Here is a 22,432-nt window from a genome sequence, read left to right as displayed (position 1 = left end):
CTTTCTTGAAAGAAATGATATCTGCGAGGATTTTCAGTCCGGATTTAGACCGTACCATAGTACCGAGACTGCTCTCGTTAGAGTCACAAATGATTTGCTCTTATCATCCGATCGTGGTTGTATCTCTCTATTAGTGTGTCTCTATCTTAGTGCTGCATTTGACACCATTGACCACAACATCCGTTTAAATAGACTAGAAAACTATGTTGGCATTAGTGGAATTGCACTAGCATGGTTTAAATCATACTTATCTGACCGTTATCAGTTTGTAGCAGTAAATGAAGAGATGTCTCATCGATCACAAGTTCAGTATGGCGTACCACAAGGCTCAGTACTAGGACCGCTGCTGTTCACTCTGTACATGCTACCATTAGGAGATATCATTAGGAAACATGGAATTAGCTTTCACTGTTATGCCGACGATACTCAGCTCTATATTTCTTCAAAACCTAATGAAACTCACCAATTCACAAAATTAACGGAATGCATAGCTGATATAAAAAATTGGATGAATTGGATGTAATTTCCTACTTCTAAATTCTGAAAGAACAGAGATTCTAATTATTGGACAAAAAACTTCCTCACGTAATAACCTAGAATACTGTCTAACACTTGATGGCTGCTCTGTTAAGTCTTCGTCGTCGGTTAGGAACCTGGGTGTGCTCTTTGATACCAACCTTTCATTTGAAAGTCACGTGTCTAGTATCTGTAAAACTGCATTTTTCCATCTTAAAAATATATCTAAATTACGCCATATGCTCTCATTGACAAATGCGGAACAATTAGTTCATGCGTTCATTACCTCAAGGCTAGATTATTGTAATGCTCTACTGGGTGGTTGCCCTGCACGCTTAATAAACAAACTACAGCTAGGTCAAAACGCAGCAGCTCGAGTTCTTACCAGAACCAGGAAGTATGACCATATTAGCCCGGTTCTGTCAACACTGCATTGGCTCCCTATTAAACATCGCATCAATTTTAAAATATTGCTGATTACTTACAAAGCACTAAATGGTTTAGCTCCGCAGTACTCGAGCGAGCTCTTAACGCATTATAGTCCTTCACGTCTATTGCGATCTCAAAATTCCAGCCAGTTAATAATACCTAGAATATCAAAATCGACTGCTGGCGGTAGATCCTTTTCCTATTTAGCACCAAAACTTTGGAACAATCTTTCTAACATTGTCCGGGAAGCAGACACACTCTGTCAGTTCAAAGCTAGATTAAAGACACATCTCTTTGACCTAGCATTCACATAATATATTATAGACTTCTATAATTCAATGTTAGGCTGCATAGATTAGGTCAGCTGGAACCGGGAACACTTCCCATAAATCCTGATGTACTCGTTACATCATGAGAAGAATGGCATCTACGCTAATTTTAGTGTCTTTGTTTATCCCGAGGTTTTCCCGCAGCCTGTCGGATCCAGGCCGTATCCAGATCTGACGAAGGACCTTCGCCTGGACCCGATCCAACGCAGTGCTGAAGTGCCAACTAGTCTCTCCCTATGGAGGATCCCTTTACCACTCTACAGATAAAGCGTCGTCGGGAAAACTCAATTCGCGTATCTACCCCGAAGTGATAAAATAAAATAAAAATCTGTATCAAAACTATAAGGAAACACCAGTACTTTGTTTAGGCCTGGTTTGTAGGGAATTACAAACCTGCGCACATATATTCAAACGCACATAACTATAGAACCAATTCTTAATGCACATGTGAACACCATCAGCGTTTCTCACAGGTTCGCGTTTAAATTCTGTGTAGAGAGAATGGTGTCGTCTTAGCGGCCCCTAATTTAATAACAAATGATCGTTGCGACGGAAGCGAATCAATCAATCATAACTTTAGCTGGAAAATAACTTTATTAAAGAACCGCTATAAAGCCAAAACAATCTTACCTTACATTATATGCTTATCTCTGTAAAGCTGCTTTGAAACAATCTACGTTGTTAAAAGCGCTATATAAATGAAGATGACTTGACTTGACTTGACTTGACTAGACGGGTTCTTCTTATTTGTTATCATGTTGCTGTTCTCATGATTGCTGTATGAGATTTTTATAGACAACTATGCCTAGGGTCTTGAAGTTCTATCACACCACATGTAGCCACTTATATGTTTTCTTACTTGGCATATGTAACTCTTTAGGTATTTACAACACCACTGGTCACTATATAATAAAAGTGTGAAAATGAATCGTAAGAAGAAGTTTATATTAGTTCAAGTTTGCTCTGTGTGGATGTATTGTTCTGTTCCATTGATGTTCTATGACTAAACCTTGAAGGGAAAATATATCACCTATGGGGTCAAAGCCTGTTCCCCAGTGGTATCTGCTGAAGCCTTTGCAAGAGACATATATATCCCTCGGGTCCCAGCAAGTTTTCACCAAGGTGGTAGGACCCAGCGATCCGTTTCGCCCTTTTGCATACCTTGTTTATTCGTGTAGCCTGCCCTCCAGATAATAAATATGCACTTGCTTTGCAATTCATCCATTGGGTTATTATGGAATCAGACTAATCAAGAGTTCTAGACGGGTTCTTCTTATTTGTTTTCATGTTGCTGTTCTCATGATTGCTGTATGAGATTTTTATAGACAACTATGCCAAGGGTCTTGAAGTTCTATCACACCACATGTAGCCACTTATATGTTTTCTTACTTGCCATATGTAACTCTTTAGGTATTTACAACACCACTGGTCACTATATGATAACAGTGTGAAAATTAATCATAAGAAGAAGTTTATATTAGTTCAAGTTTGCTCTGTGTGGATGTATTGTTCTGTTCCAGTGATGTTCTATGACTAAACCTTGAAGGGAAAATATATCACCTATGGGGTCAAAGCCTGTTCCCCAATGGTATCTGCTAAAGTAAGTAAGTAAGTAAAATTTATTTGTATAGCACCTTTCACAGACAGAAGGGTCACAAAGTGCTCCACAGTAATGAAAATAAACAATAAAATAAAAACAGTACAAGTACAAACCTAGTACAACTCCACAACTGTACTACCATCAGATTCATAAAAATCCACTAATAAACACGTCAAATTGTTAATTAAAAGCTTGTCCAAAAAGATGAGTCTTTAAGTGTTTTTTAAAAGATTCTACAGAACTCATAGTTCTCAAAGCTAAAGGGAGCGAGTTCCAGAGCTTTGGAGCCACAACACAAAAAGCACGGTCACCTCTTGTCTTAAGGCGTGTTCTGGGAACAGTTAAAAGATCTTGGCCTGAAGACCTCAGAGACCAACACGGAGTATGCATATGTAATAGATCCTAAACGTAGGAGGGTGCTTGTTCATGCAAGGCTCTAAAAGTAATGACCACAATTTTAAAATGTACTCTAAAACCAACAGGAAGCCAATGAAGGGCCTTCAGCACAGGAGTAATGTGTGACCTCCTGCTGGTCCTAGTCAAAAGCCTAGCAGCTGCATTTTGTACAACTTGCAGTCGATCTAAAGAAAATATATTCAAACAAGTGTACAGCACATTGCAATAGTCCAATCGTGTAGAAATAAAGGCATGAACAAGCATCTCCATCTCTTTTTTGGAAACCACAGATCTAATCTTAGCAATGTTCCTAAGATGGAAAAAACAGATGCGAACCACAGACTTAACATGACTGTTAAAACACATTGATCTATAAAAAATGACACCCAGATTTCTTATGTCACTGCGGTCAGAGGATGATAGACCCCCGAGGGCCTGCCTAATCTTAGGGGTAATGTTGTCTGGGGCAAAAATCATCACCGCTGTTTTTTCCGTATTAAGTTGCAGAAAGTTCTCAGCCATCCATTTATTAATGGAGACAAAACAATTCAGCAGAAGGGACAGTTTGTCTAGTCTGTCTGGACTAAATGAAATAAATAAATGGATGTCATCAGCATAACAATGATAAGATACTGTTTTAAAACTACTTATAATCTTTCCAAGGCCTTTGCAAGATACATATATACCCAGGGTGCGATTTGTGAAAAAAACAGAGGGGGGGGATGTTTTGAAACATTTTTATTCATAAAAATAAATCATGAGAACATGAACTTCATTCACTGCATTTGCTGCTCTGGACCCTTTTCATTGTTCCCAGCTAGCTAGCTAGAGTTTTCGCGCTGAAAAATTACATAAATATTTGTACTTGGTGACATTCTGAAAAGCCGTACATGGATCAAAGCAAATGGACAGGATCAGATAAATCAGAGCTTAGATTCTCTGCCCGAGCCGGAACTTGACCCGACCTGGGCCGGCCCTTGATCCAGCACTTGTGTTACAAAATGCAACACGTCATGAACATGTCATGCTCAGCGTCTCCTCCACTCGCACGCATCACCGGCCCGGGATAATAAACTTTAAAAATATTTATTTTGTTTAAAAAATATTCTATATTCTAAAACCTTGTTGAATTAAATTAGAGTTGTAGCCTACTAGGCCTACTCCTCCTAGGCCATCCAAAGTTCATCCAAAGTCCATTCTTGTTCATTTTCTGTGTTCATCATTGTTCACGTTTTTTTTTTTTTTTTTGCATTTCTTCATTCGGATACATTTGCTATCCATTTCATTCTGAATAAACAAACAAGGCAGTTTACATGATTTGTCCTTGTTGCATTATTCATTAAGATAATAATTAATAAATGCACGCACAATTATCTGTGAACTTGATAAATGTTGCAGATATGTTTTACTATGCACAAACAAATGCCTTTCAACTTATGTGTGCAAAATTCAGAAGCAGTAAATGAATGTGCAGCAATTTGTACAGAGATTCTGTAGGCCTACTATATGTGTTGTAGCCATTAAATAAGCTCATTTAGTTTCATATTTGTTAAAATATTATAATGTTATTTTTTTCCATCTATGTTGATTTATGAAAAGTGAACAGCATGAGTAAGATAGGATGTGCAGTATATCGGGAGACTTGGAGTGGGTCAGACATGATTTTGACCACTTCATTAAGTTTTGTTTTGTAGAAAACCTTTCTTTAAAGTGAATTTCGTTTTGTATAAATTGTATCTTAATTTTAATACATTTTTCATCAACGAATTGCATGTATTTAATAAATAAGAAGCAAATATAGCAGACATAGGCTATAATCAGAGGCGCCGCCGCGGTCACTTGCACTGCACGTTAACTGGAGCGCATCTCATCATAAATTAACCGAAACTAAGTGTATGCCTGCCTCAAAGAGAATATTAAGAAATATATCTAAAGAAAGCTTGAAATGTCTTTAAACGAAACAATTCAAAACGAAAAGAAATAGGCAACACTCTGATGTAATCCATGCATTTCTCCATATATGCGCATTCACTACGGAGATGGCGATCGTCAACTTCATCTTTGCTTCATCTCAACTTCCCTGGCGCCTCCCCTGGGTTTAAATCGGGCTCGGGCTTATAATTACAGTTAATGTGTCGGGCCGGGCCGACAAAGTCAATTCGCCTCATTCGGGCTTCGCGTCTACCGCGCCGCGCGAAACGCCTTCGCGCCCAGGACCTCTAGACGCGCGTAAACGCGTCTTTACATTGACTTAACATTGAAGTCACTCAAGAGTGAGTGAGTAATCAAAAAACCTTTGAGTTTAGCCTCAATTGAGTAAAACACCGTATGTGTAACTTCGGCCATTCATAGTGGTGTGACTGGGCTGCTTGTCATCATAGAAACAGATAAATCAGGCTGTGATGTTTATTCCTGCTTCAGTAATATGCTGAATATGCGGCGTAAAAAAAGACCTGCAACCGTCTCGCAAGTGTTGATAGGCTATTACTCGTGAGGTGTAATCATATAGCGCCGTGGGCGGGACATTGAGCGAGTCTGCAGAGTGGTGATTACAGAGAGGCTGCGGAGCCAGTCAAAGTAGCGCATTTTAAAATAAAATGGACTTTAATCAAACCACGGATCCGTGATAAGTTTTGTGATCCTCCTCGCCACTAGTGAAGTAGCACTGATCACTTTGAGGGGGGGATAAAAATAATTAAGCAGAGGCAGGGATACATTGACCAGAAAGGGGGAAATCCCACGCATCCCCCCCGGCAAATCGCACCCTGTATATACCCCTCAGGTCCCAGCAAGTTTTCACCAAGGTGGTAGGACCCAGCGATCCATTTCGCCCCTTTGCATACCTTGTTTATTCGTGTAGCCTGCCGTCCAGATAATAAATATGCACTTGCTTTGCAATTCATCCATTGGGTTATTATGGAATCAAACTAATCAAGAGTTCTAGACGGGTTCTTCTTATTTTGTTTTCATGTTGCTGTTCTCATGATTGCTGTATGAGCTTTTTATAGACAACTATGCCTAGATTTCAATTGAAACAGATTAGAGTTAAACCCCTGTTAATTTTCAGAAACAACTTCTGTAGACATCTGACAGAATATAAATTCTGGTTAGTAATAAGTGAATGTGGTAATGCTTTTTATGGAGTTGTTTAATCCTCTTCTGGTGACATCTTGAGAGATTTAATGTTGTCTTTTATCTTCAGTTGATTTCATCTAAGACTGTGGCTGAAGTCAGTTGTAGGTCTTGTGTTTATATCATCTATCTTCTTTCCTTCAGTGATTCTGCTTGTTAACAGGCTTATTAAGACTGAGATGACTCAATATTTAATATACACAGGTTTTGTGGCTCAGATAAGGTCTAATTCTGGTTTATTGCTTTTCTTTTGCTTTTTCTTTTGTTCCAATCACCTGGATTTGCTAATTCAGCCATGAGATAGTGAGAGATTAGTGAAATCAGCTGACTGAGTTTATGGGTGGAATAAACATATGGCAGGACTTTTAGGGGTCAGAAAGTAGAAGTCCTGCCATATGTACCAGCCAGCAGTTGTCAACCTAAAGCTTCCACATGCACTCCCATTGAAGCTAAGTAGGGTTGAATCTGTTCTTTATCTGGATGGGAGACCTCCTGGGAGACTGGATAGCTGCTGGAAGAGGTGTTAGAGAGGCCAGCAGATCAACCTGTGGCCTTAATGAGCCCTACCGCCCCATTACAGTCACAATAAGCTGTACTGTATAAAGGGTACCCCTGGTGTAAAATAATCCCTTTATCACATTTCATCCAATGCCCCAGTAAAGTCGCCATTCAATATTCTTGAGAAAAGGAGTTTTCCCCATAGCTTAAGCTACTTACGCAATAGGAGAGACCTCTCGAAAGGAAACGTCTCGGTTACTAATGTAACCTTGGTTCCCTGAGATGAGAGGACGAGTATTGCATAACTCGCTGTGTTTGTGCTTTGATCAAGGGATTGCTTCAGTCGATTTAACCCAATGGATGAATTGCAAAGAATGTGCATATTCACCCACATAGCAACATTTTGACGTCCCAGATCCGGCCCACATCTGGCACACGTGGAAAGATGATCTGGCCCACATGCAGCGTGGAATGACGGCCCTTGGGTGGCTCACTCCTGTTTGCCAGATCTGGGCCACAAGCAGGCCATAGCAATGACACATGTCAGCCAAGAGCAAATAAATAAACCAGAACTGGACCTCATCTGAGCTACAAAATGTGTGTATATTAAATATTGAGTCATCTCAGCCTTAATAAGCCTGTTAACAAGCAGAATCACTGAAGGAAAGAAGATAACAGAAAAAGAGACGAGCATAAACACAAGAACTACAACTGACTTCAGCCACAGCCTTAGATGAAATCAACTGAAGATAAAAGACGACAATAAATCTCTCAAGATTTCAACAGAAGAGGATTAAACAACTCCACAAAAAGCATTACCACCTTCACTTATTACTAACCAGAATAACTTTATTTCTGTCAGATGACGACAGAAGTTGTTACTGAGAATTAACAGGGGTTTAACTCTCTGTTTCATTTGAAATCACCATAATGGTGATTATTGTTTCCATTAGTTGGTCTTTTTAACTCTTGCAAAGAAAGCAGTACCAGCCAGCAGTGGTCAACCTAAAGCTTCCACATGCACTCCCATCGAAGCTAAGTAGGGTTGAGCCTGGTCTTTATCTGGATGGGAGACCTCCTGGGAGACTGGGTAGCTGCTGGAAGAGGTGTTAGAGAGGCCAGCAGGTCCGATCAACCTGTGTCCTTAGTGGGTCCTAACGCCCCCAGTACAGTCACAATAAGCTGTACTGTATAAAGGGTGTAACCCTGGTGCAGAAATAATCCCTAACATTATTATTATTTTTCTGGTTGGTGTGACTGTGTGTTTGTATTGCTTGTTTGTTATGGAAAAGAAAATCTCTCACCATCCAATGGCAGTGCGCAGGCACAAAATGGAGTGCCAAAAGCTCATCAAGTTCCTCTAAAGCTGGGATGGGCAAACTCTGTCCTGGAGGGCCACAGCTCTGCAGAGTTTAGCTCCAACCCTGATAAACTCTCCTGCCTGTAGCTTTCCAGTAATCCTAAAGACATTGATTAGCTGGTTCAGGTGCATTTGATTAGGGTCCCAGATAGATAGCAACTATCAACATAATATTAATGTGTCAATGTTAACTGCACTGAATCAACATCTCTGTTGCTCCTGCAATTAATGTTGAAAGAATGTTGAAATTTCATCCATAAATTAATAGTAATGGTATTGAGTCAATGTTACAATGTGATGTTGGTTCAACATCATGCTTGCACTCTCAGAATATGAAACCAAAAACCTTTGTAGACGTCTGACAGAAATAAAGTCATTCTGGTTAGTAATAAGTGAAGGTGGTAATGCTGTTTGTGGAGTTGTTTAATCCTCTTCTGATGAGATCTTGAGAGATTTAATGTCTTCTTTTCTCTTCAGTTTATTTCATCTTACACTGTGTCTGGAAGTCAGTTGTAGTTCTTGTGTTTCTACTCGTCTCTTTTTCTGTTCTCTTCTTTCCTTCAGTCATTCTGCTTGTTAACAGGCTTATTAAGACTGAGATGACTCCATATTTACAGTTTTTCTCAGTCACTTTGGTACATTTCTCAAATCATTTTCGACATTTGCAAAACAGTAACTGCATTTCTCAAAACAATTCGTCCAAATAGCAAAACACCATGGATTACCTGCAAAAGCCAGTCTCTTGCTCAAAATCCTTAGTTAATCTCTTGAAAGTAAATATCTGTGTCAATGAACATGTCAGTGCCATCAGAATGGCAAGTCCTTGTGTCATTGTGTACGAATAAGACAGTCAAATTGCTTAGTCATGTTGTCAATATAACAGTGTACTCTGGAGGGATGTTCTGATGTAAACTATGGCTAAAGTTTTGATGACAATAATTGTAAATTGTAGGTTACACCTGTGTATGTGGGAGTTTGATTGCAAGAGACTGGACGAGATTCACATTTACGCTTTTACTGTTTGTACTGTAATTTGTTGAAAGACCATGTCATTGCGATACAGAAAGGAAAAGTCAGCACTGCATAGCTCAAAGAAAAAAGAAAGAAAAAAACTAAAGTAGAAATGTGAACATAGGACATAGAAAACTGTACATGCACTGCTGTAGGAATTACAGTGCAGTCTTCATACACCTCCTGACGTTCCTGTCTGTTGGGCCACAAATTCTCATCCACATCGCAACAAATATCTTCTCTTGCGATGCAGCGTGGAAAGAATCTTTTAGAGTGTCTTATCCAGCCTTTGCTGTGATGTCATCACACGCTGCATCCATGGCAGCCAGAAGGGTCATCTCTGTATGTGGCTGGCGATCATATACTTTCCATCTCCATGCTGAGAAAAATTCCTAAATGGAGTTAAGGAATGGGGAGTAGGGTGAGAGGAACTCCATCAGCATCCTGTTGTGGGCCACAAACCATTGGCTGATGATGTTGGAGCGATGGAAACTGACATTGTCCCAAACTATCACATCCTTTGGCAGGTCATCTCCAATCTGACCCCTCTCTTGTTCAGGGATGAGATCCCTGTAGAGAGTGTCTAAAAAGGTGACGAGACGCTCTGTATTGTATGGCCCAATAATGGGAATATGCGTTAGCACACCATTCACAGAGATAGCAGCACCCATGGTTATGTTCCCGCCCCGTTGGTCTGGCACATCAACTGTAGCTCTGTGTCCGATGATATTTCGCCCACGCCTTCTGAGTTTTGTTAGGTTGAAGCCAGCGTCATCCATGTAGATGAAGCTGTGCGGTGGTTCACTTGCTTCCAGTTCCAATTTATGCTACATCCAGAAGACACAAAATTAGTTTTATGAATTACATGCATTTTCATTTTGGGCAAGATACAGTTACATCAAATGTATACAGCACATATTGCATCTTCTTTTCTACAGCCATAGCAAATGTGTAAAGGTCACATTTACTGTACTGTATATCACTATACAATGTTGTACTGTTTACTGTGAGGTACAGTTGCTGCATGCTCATACATGTTTTACCTCTACATATTGGTAACACTGCTCAGTAATCCATAATCCACACTCACTCAGTGTTATAAGTAACACTGAAACAGTGTTGAAGTTAATGAGATAATTAAGTGATTAATTGAGTGATGATTGAGCATAATTGAAGGCACCTAATGTTAACAAGCAGAATCACTGAAGGAGAAAATCACAAATTGTAAGTCACCATTGTGGAGATCAGTGTTTGCTTTAGTTGGGCTATTGACCCTTACATTTTTAACTTTAGATTTAGTTTGGCTGCTGTAACTGAGTTATAACTACCAGATGAACAAAGAAAAAATGTGATCTGGTGGTGTTGGTTATGTTTTAACATTTTTTTTTTTTTTTACCTGAATCACTGAACACATTAGAGCCTAATTTCTGAGTTAGATTTAATTTATTGATTATAGCAGCACTGGCCTTGTACAGTATAATAATTTGAGCATTTTCAATATAATCCATCAATATTCAGCGTATGAATCTCAGCAATGGTGATAAACAGCATATTCAGATAACAGATCAACTCTGAACATTAGAAAACAAGCAACTAAAAAGTCACATAGAAACAGCAGAAATAAAATAAAATAGTAAAAATAAAGGAAATTAACAAGAAAATTAACCTCATTATTTATTCATGCAGCAATGCATGATGGGAGCCATTAACCCTCTGAGGTCTGAGCTGTTTTCTGGGCCCTGGAGGTGTTCTGACATGCTCTGACATTTCTGGTTATTTCTGTTACTTGTGACATTTTCATGGCTAAAGTCTAATTACACTGTATTCAGCACAAACTCTGCTACAATAATATATCAGCAGCATGTATGTAAAAGTTTGTAGTTTTGAGATAATGACATTTATGCGTGGTTTGTGAAAATACAAAAAGAAATTCTCACTGAAATAAGGCCATGAAACCCATACTGATTATTTCTTCACAAGACTTTTGAAAATTGTATCACGTAGCCTAGAATATTTGCTCTAAAACTATGTGAAAATCACCCTGACTGCTCATTCAGATAAGACAATATATTGATTTAAAAATGTTACGACGTGTTTTGTGTGAGAAAGCTTTATGCGGAAGGTCATTAATATGTAAGCTTTTCACACCTGAGAAAGACAAAGACCCTCCCCTAACGGCCCTATTAGGAGCTATCAGGCCCTGTCATTCTGAGCAACCTTGCACAATACTGTAAATGAGAAGATTTAAAAAAGAATGGCTTTTAAATTGTTTGGATTTATTTACAACACAACATAGTCCAAAGATACACAACAAATGCCAAAAAAGCACTTATTGAAAACAATGATCCAAAGACAGAGACCTTTGTGCCATTCCTAAAAACATTGTACATACCTTTCATTTCCAAGGTGTTTGATTTTCACTTTACCATGTTCATGTACAGAGACTCATGTGAATGTTGAAGTCAGCAGGACTCAGTGGCATCTGGGCCCTGAAAAAAAAAAAAGTGAACATACTGATATCAAGAGAAAGGCCTGCACGATTTTGGGAGTAAATTTTAGATTTTTCTGGTTAAAATTGCTTTTTAAAATTCACAGAATACACACACACACACACACACAAATGTTTCCAACAATCTATAATATAATGAACACCAGGTTTGTTGAGCCTTGTAGGCATAAGCTATGCCCATGCGCAGTGCTGGATAAAATAATAATAACAATAACCTATAGCAGTTGTAATGACTACGAGAATGAACCAAACACAATTGAAGCTTTTAGGTGATTTTGTTCATACATAATCCCACAAAGAGTCTTCACATCCCAGCTTCACCAAACCCAGAGCTATAAATCACCCAGGCTCCAGAGAGTCTGCAACCAAATACTTTTATTGGTTAACTTTAAGGAAGAACGTTGTCAACGTTTGATAGTTTTGCAAGACGGATTGGTTCAGAAGATGGTACTGCTCAGGGCCCTAACAAGAGGTCACATGACCCCTGCGACTAACAGACCCCGTCTTTCTTAAGGACCAAGGAGATGAACAAAACAGACGTCAGCAGGAACTATACATGACCTCAGATTGGAATTTCTTAAACCCCATAAACTTTACACACCAACACACTTTACATATCAAAATAAATAAAATCATCTCAGAACAAGTTTCGATGAACATCATGCAATTACATAATCCTATGTTGTTTCTACAATAGATGTGCATGTTTTAATAAGTTTAAATCCCATGTAAGTCATTTAATGGTTATAACTGTTAGATGTTTGAATGAAAGTGTGTTGTGTTTCATATCAGTATGATCGTATGCTCGTGATTCAAAAGATGGCTTGATTGAAATCTGTGTAAAATGTTTTGTATTCTTATAATACTGACAAGGTCTAAACTGTGGCCTCTGTTCTCTCTGTTAGTAAGGAGAGCACAGATAAGCATGATTTACGACCAGAACTGAAAAGAACGCCACCTCCTAAATTTAGCCAGTGTCTAATTGGCCAGAACTCATCCTGGAGGTTGGACGAACTTTGAGTTTAAAATCTTAAGACCCAAAACAAAGTTTTTAGAAGAGCTCTCAACAAGGCAGAACAAAGACGGAGACGGCAGGCGATGGTTATAGCAACCATGTAGACCGCAGAGACAAAGAACCCAAATTAAGATCAGAAGAACGGGTTCAACAGCTTTATTCAAGCCATCTTACTACTCTCGTCTCAATTTTCTTTTCTTTTCTAAGTTTTCCTTTATTTTCCGTTGTGAGTCTCGGTTCTAAGTTAAGTTTTGCGGCAAAGTTTCGGTCCACGTTTCTTCTGCAAAGCCAGCTTCAAACAAAGACTTCCATCAACCCGCCAGTACACCACGTGATTGGCCGCCTCAGACCAGGCACGAGGAGACCAGCCAATGAACGAACTCGGGAAACCCCTTTTACGCCGAAAGGGAATCCCAAGAGAAAAAAAGAACGCAAAAGACAAGCAAGTAACCTCCAGACTAAAAGCTGAACTGGTGTATATAAATGTAATAACCTGTCTAAGAAACGATAGAAGGGTTAATTAATGATTGATGGTTCGTTCCAGGTTATGTCTTATAAGTGCATAGAATCTTGAGATTTCATCATCTCACTCTTAAACTCATTCTTTCCAAACTCTTTCTAATTTTCTTTCTTTCTTTCTTTCTTTCTTTCTTTCTTTCTTTCTTTCTTTCTTTCTTTCTTTCTTTCGGCAACTTGTATGAATGTGTGTGTATGCGTGTGTTTGTGTTAGATATTAGCTTTATGTGTTAGTATATAATCAATAAAGTATTGTTTGTATTTGAAAAGAGAAGTATTACTTGTTATGTGCTTACGAATTTATTGTCTTGAACTTCGATCTAAATTACCTATGCTTTTACCCTTGATTATTTCTTAATTTATTGTTAGCTGGGGATTATTCTTTCTTGGCCAGGAAGATATTATATTTCCTAGAGTTAATAATTGTTTATGCTTTCTGTCACTGGATGAACTGATAAAATGATCATACTATTGATTCTGCTACAGTAAATTCTGAAAATAATTAAAATATTAATTATTGATCATAATCAGTTATGAATAATAATTAATTATATTTATACGTGGGCGTATAAACGCTACACAGTATAAATCTTCCAAAAGATTTCAGTAACAACTAAGCTAGAGAAAAATATATTGATTATCATGTTACTTCAAATGTTTCCATTCGTTATTATGATATGAAATGAGATAATAGTAAAAACATGAAGCCATTTGGTGCGTTTTGCTTTTCAAACGCAATCGCGATCCAAAATATGATACATTCAAACGCGATCGCGCTGCAAAATATGATACATTCAAACGCGATTGCGCTGCAAAATATGATACATTCAAACGCGATAGCGCTCAAATATAAAACATTATGGTTACCATATACATATCTATGTTTGAGCAGATATCCACAAACACAGTAACAGTAAACACGGGTCTAAATATTATAATATTCACCATATATCTAGCAACAGTTCAACTGCAATGTGAAATTTATGCAACAATAGCAAACTAATATGTAAGAATTTCTTACCTTACATCTTTCTTGTCTTCAAATCGCGTTATTCCTCTTCTGAGGTAAATCCAATGTAAGCTCAGGCGCGTCTTTCAAACTCGACGAAAAGCCGAGACTTGTGAAGTGTTTTGGTGTTTTGTTTTTGAGGTAGGCCTAATGAGCGCGATCGCGTTCCATGTGGAGATTTGCATGTGAAATAACATATTTGATATTTTTCTATTATTTAATAGTTAATAGTGATGATTAAATGGCTCTATACTGTTTGTTTTATTTTCAGATGTTAACCCTCTGGGGTCTAAGGTGTTTTTGGGGTCCTTGAGATGTTCTGACATGCCCTGACATTTGTGCTTTTTTTCAGTTGCTTATAAACATATTAATGGCAAAGGTATAATTACACTCTATTTAGCACAAACAGGGCTACCATAATATGTGAGCAACATGTATGTACATGTTTGTATTTTTGAGAGAATAATGTTTATGCATGGTTATTAAAAAAACTAAAAACTAAAGTTCCTGAAATAAGGCCACAAAACATACTAAATATGTGTCCACAAGACTTTTGACTAATGGATGTTGTCGCCCAGAGATTTTTCTTCAAAATGATCTGAAAATCATCCTGCATAATCATTCACATAAAACAATACATTGATTTAAATTTTGCAAGACACTTTCTGTTTGGAAAGGCAATATGCGAGTGGGCGTCAACGATCCAACAGAATCATGCATATTTAGTGGTTCGCACCTGAGGAGACAATGGGGCCTGCATACTTAATGAGCCATTCATTCAGGTGTGTCACTGAGCCACAAGAAAGAATGCAAGAGCAATATGTATGCATGTATGTATATATATAAAATTGGTTCACAGTTGGAAGCATCTCATTTTTTTTTTTTTTTTTTTCACAAATTGTGCTTGCAAATTGTATAATATCCAAGGAAAACATGTCTAGTAATTGTGCAGTTAATTCTCATACTGTATTTTCAGTTTTGGAATATGTATCCTCTCCCCAAATTTGTCACTAATAAAACACAATAAAAATTATTTTAAAAAAAGTCTTATATTTACCTTTTAATAGTTTGTTTACATCTACCTTGTAAATATATATATTTTTTTATTAAAAAGGTTACAATTACAACAATTCAAGTGCAATCTTTCTTTGTAAAAACTAAAGTATACATTTTATCATACATATTTCAAAGTTAAGGATTCATTACTTTGAATATAGCCTAGGCTACATTGGAACAAACACATAATAACATATTATTTGATTACTTTATTTTTGACAAAACATACTATATTTAAATGTTGTCTTTCATATGTACATACACTGTAAAAAATGATTTGTTGACACAACTTGACTTAGTCAAGTCATCTTGTTGCATTGACTCAGTTAAGTTTAGCCAACATTAGGATTTAAGTTCTCTCAACTTGTATGTATTTGTTGAAATAACTTGCAGTAAATTGAACCAACGTACTGTATCAATTAATAAGCATTTATAATTTTTAGTTAAGTCAACTGAGAAACATATTGGTTGAACTTAATTTTTCATGTTTTCACAACCATTAACCAAGTCTAATTGACATAAAATAGTCATTTTTCCTCAACATCATAACTTAACTATTTGAGTTTACTGGACTTCATTGCTTGCTTTAACAAGAAGTTCTACACTGTAAAAAAAAAAAATACATCCCCAAGTCAAAAATTTCAAGTGACCGATAACATCTAAATTTTTCAATTAGTCTGACGTATTATTTGTCATTGAGCCAATGTTAACAGACTATTGCAACAAGAATTTCACTTGGGCCAATTGAAAAATTTAGATGTTACCGGTCACTTGAAATTTTTGATTTGGGAGGGTTAGAATTTTTTTACAGTGTAGATATCTATCTGGAACCAAATTTTTAATGAAATCAACAACTGCAAAATTGAAACTCTAAGCATTTATTTTTTAAAACAGATGCATTGCACCTAAAAGACACAGACACAAAGAATTATCTTGCAAAGATAAAAAAACACCACAAGAAAAACCCTCACATATATACAGCTCACACAAACAAGTGCAAACTTCTCTATGCACAGACCCATCTTAGAGCCAAAATAGTACAAATAACTCTCCTTGTCATTATCAGATATTTTCAATGCAGGAACAAGTGTACATGAAGAATTCACAATAAGTTGTGTTAAAAAACTTCACAGATTAAACTGTTTAAAAACAGTGTCTTCAATTCCCACTCGTAGAAGCATGACAAGGAAAGAGCAAGCAGGACAAGGTAACAAGAATACAGTCTGTTTGAAAATCAAGAGTACTAACGTTACACTTAAAACAATGAGATCTAAAATAACAAATGCTCTTAAACTTTAAAACAGTGCAACGATTTAACAGTAGCAAGAAGGAGAAAAGATTTTGTTTGTTTTCAGTCTTATCTCAGCAACTTGCTCTTCAAAGAGTGAACTCTTGAGTTCAAGAGTCTGATCCAACACCAATAAACAGGCGCTGTATCACTTCAAAAGTGAATTTGAATTTCTTTGGGTAGTCAAGGTTTAATGCGTACACCAGGCCCATCAGGTTCAGAAAGCATTAGGTACATCACTCAGGTGACGCATTACCACTTCTTCCTCAATCACCAGGACAACGTCATTGTAGAACGCTGACTGAGGTTCCATCACATTTTCCACAACCAGTAGGATTCCTATCACCACACCCTTGATCACTTCCTCTTCAATGTCACTGGGCTTTATAGAATGCAAACAAAACAAGGGACCATTAGCCTACTTAAAACCAATTACACAAACAATTTACAGTCCCCAGACCCCTGCAAATTAAGAGATTTAAATTTTTCATTGTTTTGCCTTAAAGGTTTCAGCTTACCTCACATATCTTCATGAATTTTGAAGGATTCTCTCGCATGTACCACGGCAGGCCAAGCAATGCTGCAGTCCTCATCCTTTGGTTTGTTGTCTGTAAAATAAAAGGATGGTTAAAGTACCAGCCTTATTGGTTCAATCCTCAATCCAATGTTTTTCTTTATTCGTTTATCCTTTCTCCCCCTCCCTCTGTCTTGTTTAAAAAAAAAAAAAAACACACATAAACATTCATTTCAAATTTGCGCATTTACACTTGTACACTTTTGTTGTAATTTACCAGTGATGTGGTGCAACAACAGTTGTTTGTTATCTTTTTGTTCAGCACCAAAATAAGATTTAATAGTGGGTGTAACACGCTCATGGCACTTAAATCAGGAGTGTCTAAGGGTGCTTTCACACTGGCAGTTTAGTTTAGGGGGCTTTCACACTGTGCTCATTTCTTGCGGTCCGAGCCCGAGCGCGATTGTTCCCGGCTTTTTACAGTGTGGTTTCACACTCAACTTGATTCTATCGAACCCTGGTGCGTTTTTGGGCATATTACATCATGGCAAACGTGCACGGCGCATGATAGAAAACAGAACGCGGGTCAGTATAATTCGGTACTATTATGCGCAGCTGAGTGAACAACACAGGTTTACTGTGTGTGTTTGTGTCGCATAAGGTGACATTCTGCTGCTTGCAAACGGACTCTTTTGAGGAGACAGTGGATTTCCAGATTTGTTGCCCTGATTCCACGTGCTGTGCGCGAATACACTGCAGGCTCACTCTCGCTCGTATCCAAGGTAAATCATCAACACTGTCATCCCTTACATGTGTTTTATTTAACTAAATACATCATAATCAGCTAAAACGCATGCGCAGGTCACTTTACTTCCTGAACAAGCGCGCACCCGAGTCCATGTTGCTTTCTCATTCACGCGAACTGCGGCATGGTTCAGGAGCAACCGAACTCAGACCAGCGTTCACATTAGCGTTTTTTCATGCGAACCGTGCCCCATTCCGAACTAAACTGCCAGTGTGAAAGCACCTTAAGTTTAATTCGGAACAGGGCACGGTTCGCATGAAAAATCTCTAATGTGAACGCTGTCAGGCGGACCCAGGTGTGCACTGGGGTACCGAATCCGAGACTACCTAGAGGAGGTGGTCTGAGTTCGGTTGCTCCTGAACCATGCCGCAGTTCGCGTGAATGAGAAAGCAACATGGACTCGGGTGCGCGCTTGTTCAATAAGTAAAGTGACCTGCGCATGCGTTTTAGCTGATTATGATGTATTTAGTTAAATAAAACACATGTAAGGGATGACAGTGTTGATGATTTACCTTGGATACGAGCGAGAGTGAGCCTGCAGTGTATTCGCGCACAGCACGTGGAATCAGGGCAACAAATTTGGAAATCCACTGTCTCCTCAAAAGAGTCCGTTTGCAAGCAGCAGAATGTCACCTTATGTGACACACACACACAGTAAACCTGTGTTGTTCACTCAGCTGCGCATAATAGCACCGAATTATACTGACCCGCGTTCTGTTTTCTATCATGCGCCGTGCACGTTTGCCATGATGTAATATGCACGCAAACCCACCAGGGTTCGATAGAATCAAGTTGAGTGTGAAACCAGACCAAAGCACTCTAAGTCTGCTCCTAGAGGGCCAATAATGTATTGCAGAGTTTAACTCCAACTTGGTTCAACAACACACCTGCCTGGAAGTTTGTAGTGATCCTGAACACCTTGATTAGCTGGTTCAGGTGTGTTTAATTGGGGTTGAAGCTAAACTCTGCAGGATCTTGGCTCCCCAGCAGCAGGATTAGGCGCCCCTGCCTTAAATTAATTTGGGTTGTAACAACACTTTAAAGCATTTAAAAGGATAGGTTACCAAAGATGATAATTGTCATTTACTCACCAACATGCCACTCCAAACTCATGCAAAAATACCACCTAGGCCTTCCAAAAAGGACTTGCTCGGGTCCTTTGACACAAGCCTGGTGAATTCTTTGCTGATCTATAAAAACATAAATACATTTACAAATTTAACAAAGATGCCAGGATCTCAGTGACAGTATTAAAACATTAACAAGTTAAAACATTTTAATTTCACTCAACATGAAAGAACTGGTCATATAATCCTAGGATATTAAGTTTGCCCATATCTTCTAATAGAACAGCACTTGTTTGTGTCTACAATTGTTATAATAGGCATAAAAAAATCCATAAAATAATAGGGTCGTGACTTGATGACCATGGGAAAATGTGGGTCGAATTTAAACGAGTTGAGAACCACTGTTATAAAGCTATTTAAAACATCATTCAATGTAAATTATGCAGATAATCGTAATTAATAATCGCCAATTAAAATTTCAAGGGAATAGCCTAATCGAAAATTATGATTTTTGCCATAATCATGTAGCCCTAAAACATCTTACTCCCCAAATACAATGAGGAAAACAATATCAACATTTTTTATTTCTATGGCTGGGTGATGCATTGAATTATACAGATGATGTTGCTGTCAATATAAAAGTGAGCAATGCTATAAATATAGCTTTTATTATGTGAAAATGTTTTCTACAAATAACGTAATTATGAATTTCATGATTCTTCAGGGCTTCACAGGTAACACAAATTACATATAAGTTTAATAATGTGATTATTACACTACAAAAAGTTATGACTTATATTAATAACTTACATTGCAAGTTACCTAAGGCCTACAGAAGACACACCGTTTGCACGTGCTCAAAACATCCATATGGTAGCCTATGTCATTTGAAAAAATAACAACTGGGTGTTTAAGAAATATAAGTCAATCGAGCATTTTTTTTTTTTTTTGTCATGTTAAACACAAATATGGACTGGCGGCGCTGCTTCAGATATTAACTTACTGGTTATTAGGCTAGGTGTTTCTAACGATAATGAGATACGATTAAGAACACGCTAAAAAAATAACTTACATGTACACTATTTATCTATTTATCAACATTAACTTATAATTACGACTTCTTTTTCTGCTCACTGAGCAGAAAGAGAAGTCGGTGCTCACGTCTCGACAGCAGCTCGGTGTCTCTGTCTAGCGAGCAGAAATTTGCCTGGCAGTGCGTGTGGCTCCTGATAAATAACGTTAATCGAGTTTGCCAAATGTGATCAAAATGTGCCTGGAATCAAAATACGAAAGAGGTGCGCTAACGAAACAAGCCTAATTTAACATGAAAGAAAGCACAAATCAGGGTATACTTACTCATTTCATTATTTGCAGTCCATAAAAGTCCACCTGTAGCCTACTCGTTCAAACGCGGGCTCCTTCGTCTTTTCTTGCATCAGCAACTTCTCGTGCAGAAAATGGCGATGGCGCGTCTGCTTCAAATTTGTTCAAATAGTACGTCATCATGACGTAGAGTTTCTGGCACATGCGCATTACACAGAAAGTTGATAGAACCTATGTTTTGTTGTTATATGAACACGTTATTTAAAGTTTTCTATTTCCCTTCAAGTTGAGGTTGTCATAACTCATCCTATTGTGTAGTGAGACACTGCAAGTTGACAGGACATGATTTTACTAGTCCACCTGACTAAAACTCAGAATCACTTTTTACAGTGTAGGTCTTTCGTTTATATAAGAAATATAAATGTTAATTTGCAGTTTAATACGTTGCTTATACAAATACATTTTATTTCAACATATTTCAGTCGATTTTTACTCATCTCAGTATAGCAAAATAGTTTGCTAAAAGCGGATCATTCATTCACACACAGAAACGTGATTCAAATTTAAACCGTCTTTTTGCGAGTTGTGGTAAACAGCGCGCATCTCTGCCGTTCATTCATTCACACACAGAAACGCGATTCACTTGAGAATGAAAAAACTTACTACAGTATTCTCAGGATCCGTTGCTCCTCGAAATACCAGCACTTCTGAGGTACATTTTCCATTATTATTATTACGATAGTATTATTCCTCACAGCGCCGCGAGACGGTGTAAACAAGTACAATGATCTGAATAAACTTGATGTGTTTTCTTGAGCTGATATGGGGGCGTTCACAGTTTGCATGGATTGCCTGGATTGCCTCAGTCATTTGCGTTTGAATAGCACGCGCTCTCCGTGGGCGGGGTCACATTAAAACTTAATGAGCTGAGATGAGAATGACTGACATCTCTCTCTTTTCATACAGATTACATAAACTGAGAATATTTGTTTTTTTATAAAAATTACTTCATTTAAAAGAAGAGCTCAAGATTCAAGCTTCATGCCTGTCTGTCTGTATGCCTGTTTGACTGAGTATTCGCTGAGTTATTGTTCATTTTCGGACGCGTTTCAGAATTGACTTCACTGACAGAGACAAAGCAGAACTCACATCATGCTTATTTTTCTTTATTTGGCAAAAAGCACAACACTTTGTTTTTATTGTGAGTATACACAAAAATAATACACACTTAACAGGATCGATTGATGTATGAAACTGGTTTGTAAGATCAAAGTCAACAGAGTATTTGGAGACTCGTTTGAACTGATAATAAAAAAACCGAGCAAATCACGCCGGCGTGATTGTCGACCCCAGGGGGTTAACATTGAAATATAGTAAAGCTGTATACTTTTCACTATCGGATTAAACTAACCTAAAAATGTATCTAAAATTACATCACAGATATTACATGATGTTGAAGCCTTTGCAAGAGGCATATATAAGCCTCGGGTCCCAGCAAGTTTTCACAAAGGTGGAAGGACCCAGAGATCCTGTGGCGAGCAGGACGAGGCCGAGGGCCGTGAGAGAGCGGCATGAGGCCGGTGGCGTGATTACTCTGATGAGCGACACCTGCGAGACGCACCGGTCTCGAATCTCTCACGGAGGAGCGGAAGCATAAAGGAGGAGCGACGACAGTGAAGAGCGAGAGAGGAACAGGCCTGTGTTTTATTTGATGTTTTGTGTTGCCAGCAGTCGTCCGTGAGGGGCTGCTGGCTTTTATTTTCATTTTGTATTTGTATTATTTTTGTCATTAAAAGTCTTTAAATGTTCGCCGGTTCCCGCCTCCTTCTTCCCGTAACAACATACCTCGTTACAGATCCATTTCGCCCCTTTGCATACCTTGTTTATTCGTGTAACCTGCCTTCCAGAGAACATCACTGGAACAGAACAATACATCCACACAGAGCAAACTTGAACTAATATAAACTTCTTCTTACGATTCATTTTCACACTTTTATCATATAGTGACCAGTGCTGTTGTAAATACCTAAAGAGTTACATATGCCAAGTAAGAAAACAT

The 22,432-nt window shown here is 38.1% G+C and overlaps 1 long non-coding RNA gene across 2 annotated transcripts; it reads right to left on the bottom strand.

The window, feature by feature from the left end:
- Positions 1–16,906: 16,906 nt before the first annotated feature.
- LOC311088668 lies at positions 16,907–20,737 on the bottom strand. 2 transcript variants are annotated; one of them, XR_014607546.1, is made up of 4 exons: positions 20,407–20,737; positions 19,075–19,173; positions 17,183–17,272; positions 16,907–17,046 (listed from the first exon to the last, which is right to left on the bottom strand). It is a non-coding gene; the product is annotated as an uncharacterized lncRNA (long non-coding RNA). The 2 variants fall into 2 exon arrangements; XR_014607547.1 differs by lacking the exon at positions 20,407–20,737 and having other exon boundaries at positions 19,075–19,729.
- Positions 20,738–22,432: the final 1,695 nt, after the last annotated feature.

The sequence above is a fragment of the Abramis brama genome (genome assembly GCF_963993115.1).
Source record: "Abramis brama genome assembly, chromosome: 8".
Lineage (NCBI taxonomy): Eukaryota > Metazoa > Chordata > Actinopteri > Cypriniformes > Leuciscidae > Abramis > Abramis brama.
Note: the sequence above shows the minus strand (reverse complement) of the source record. Positions and strands in the feature narration are given on the sequence as shown.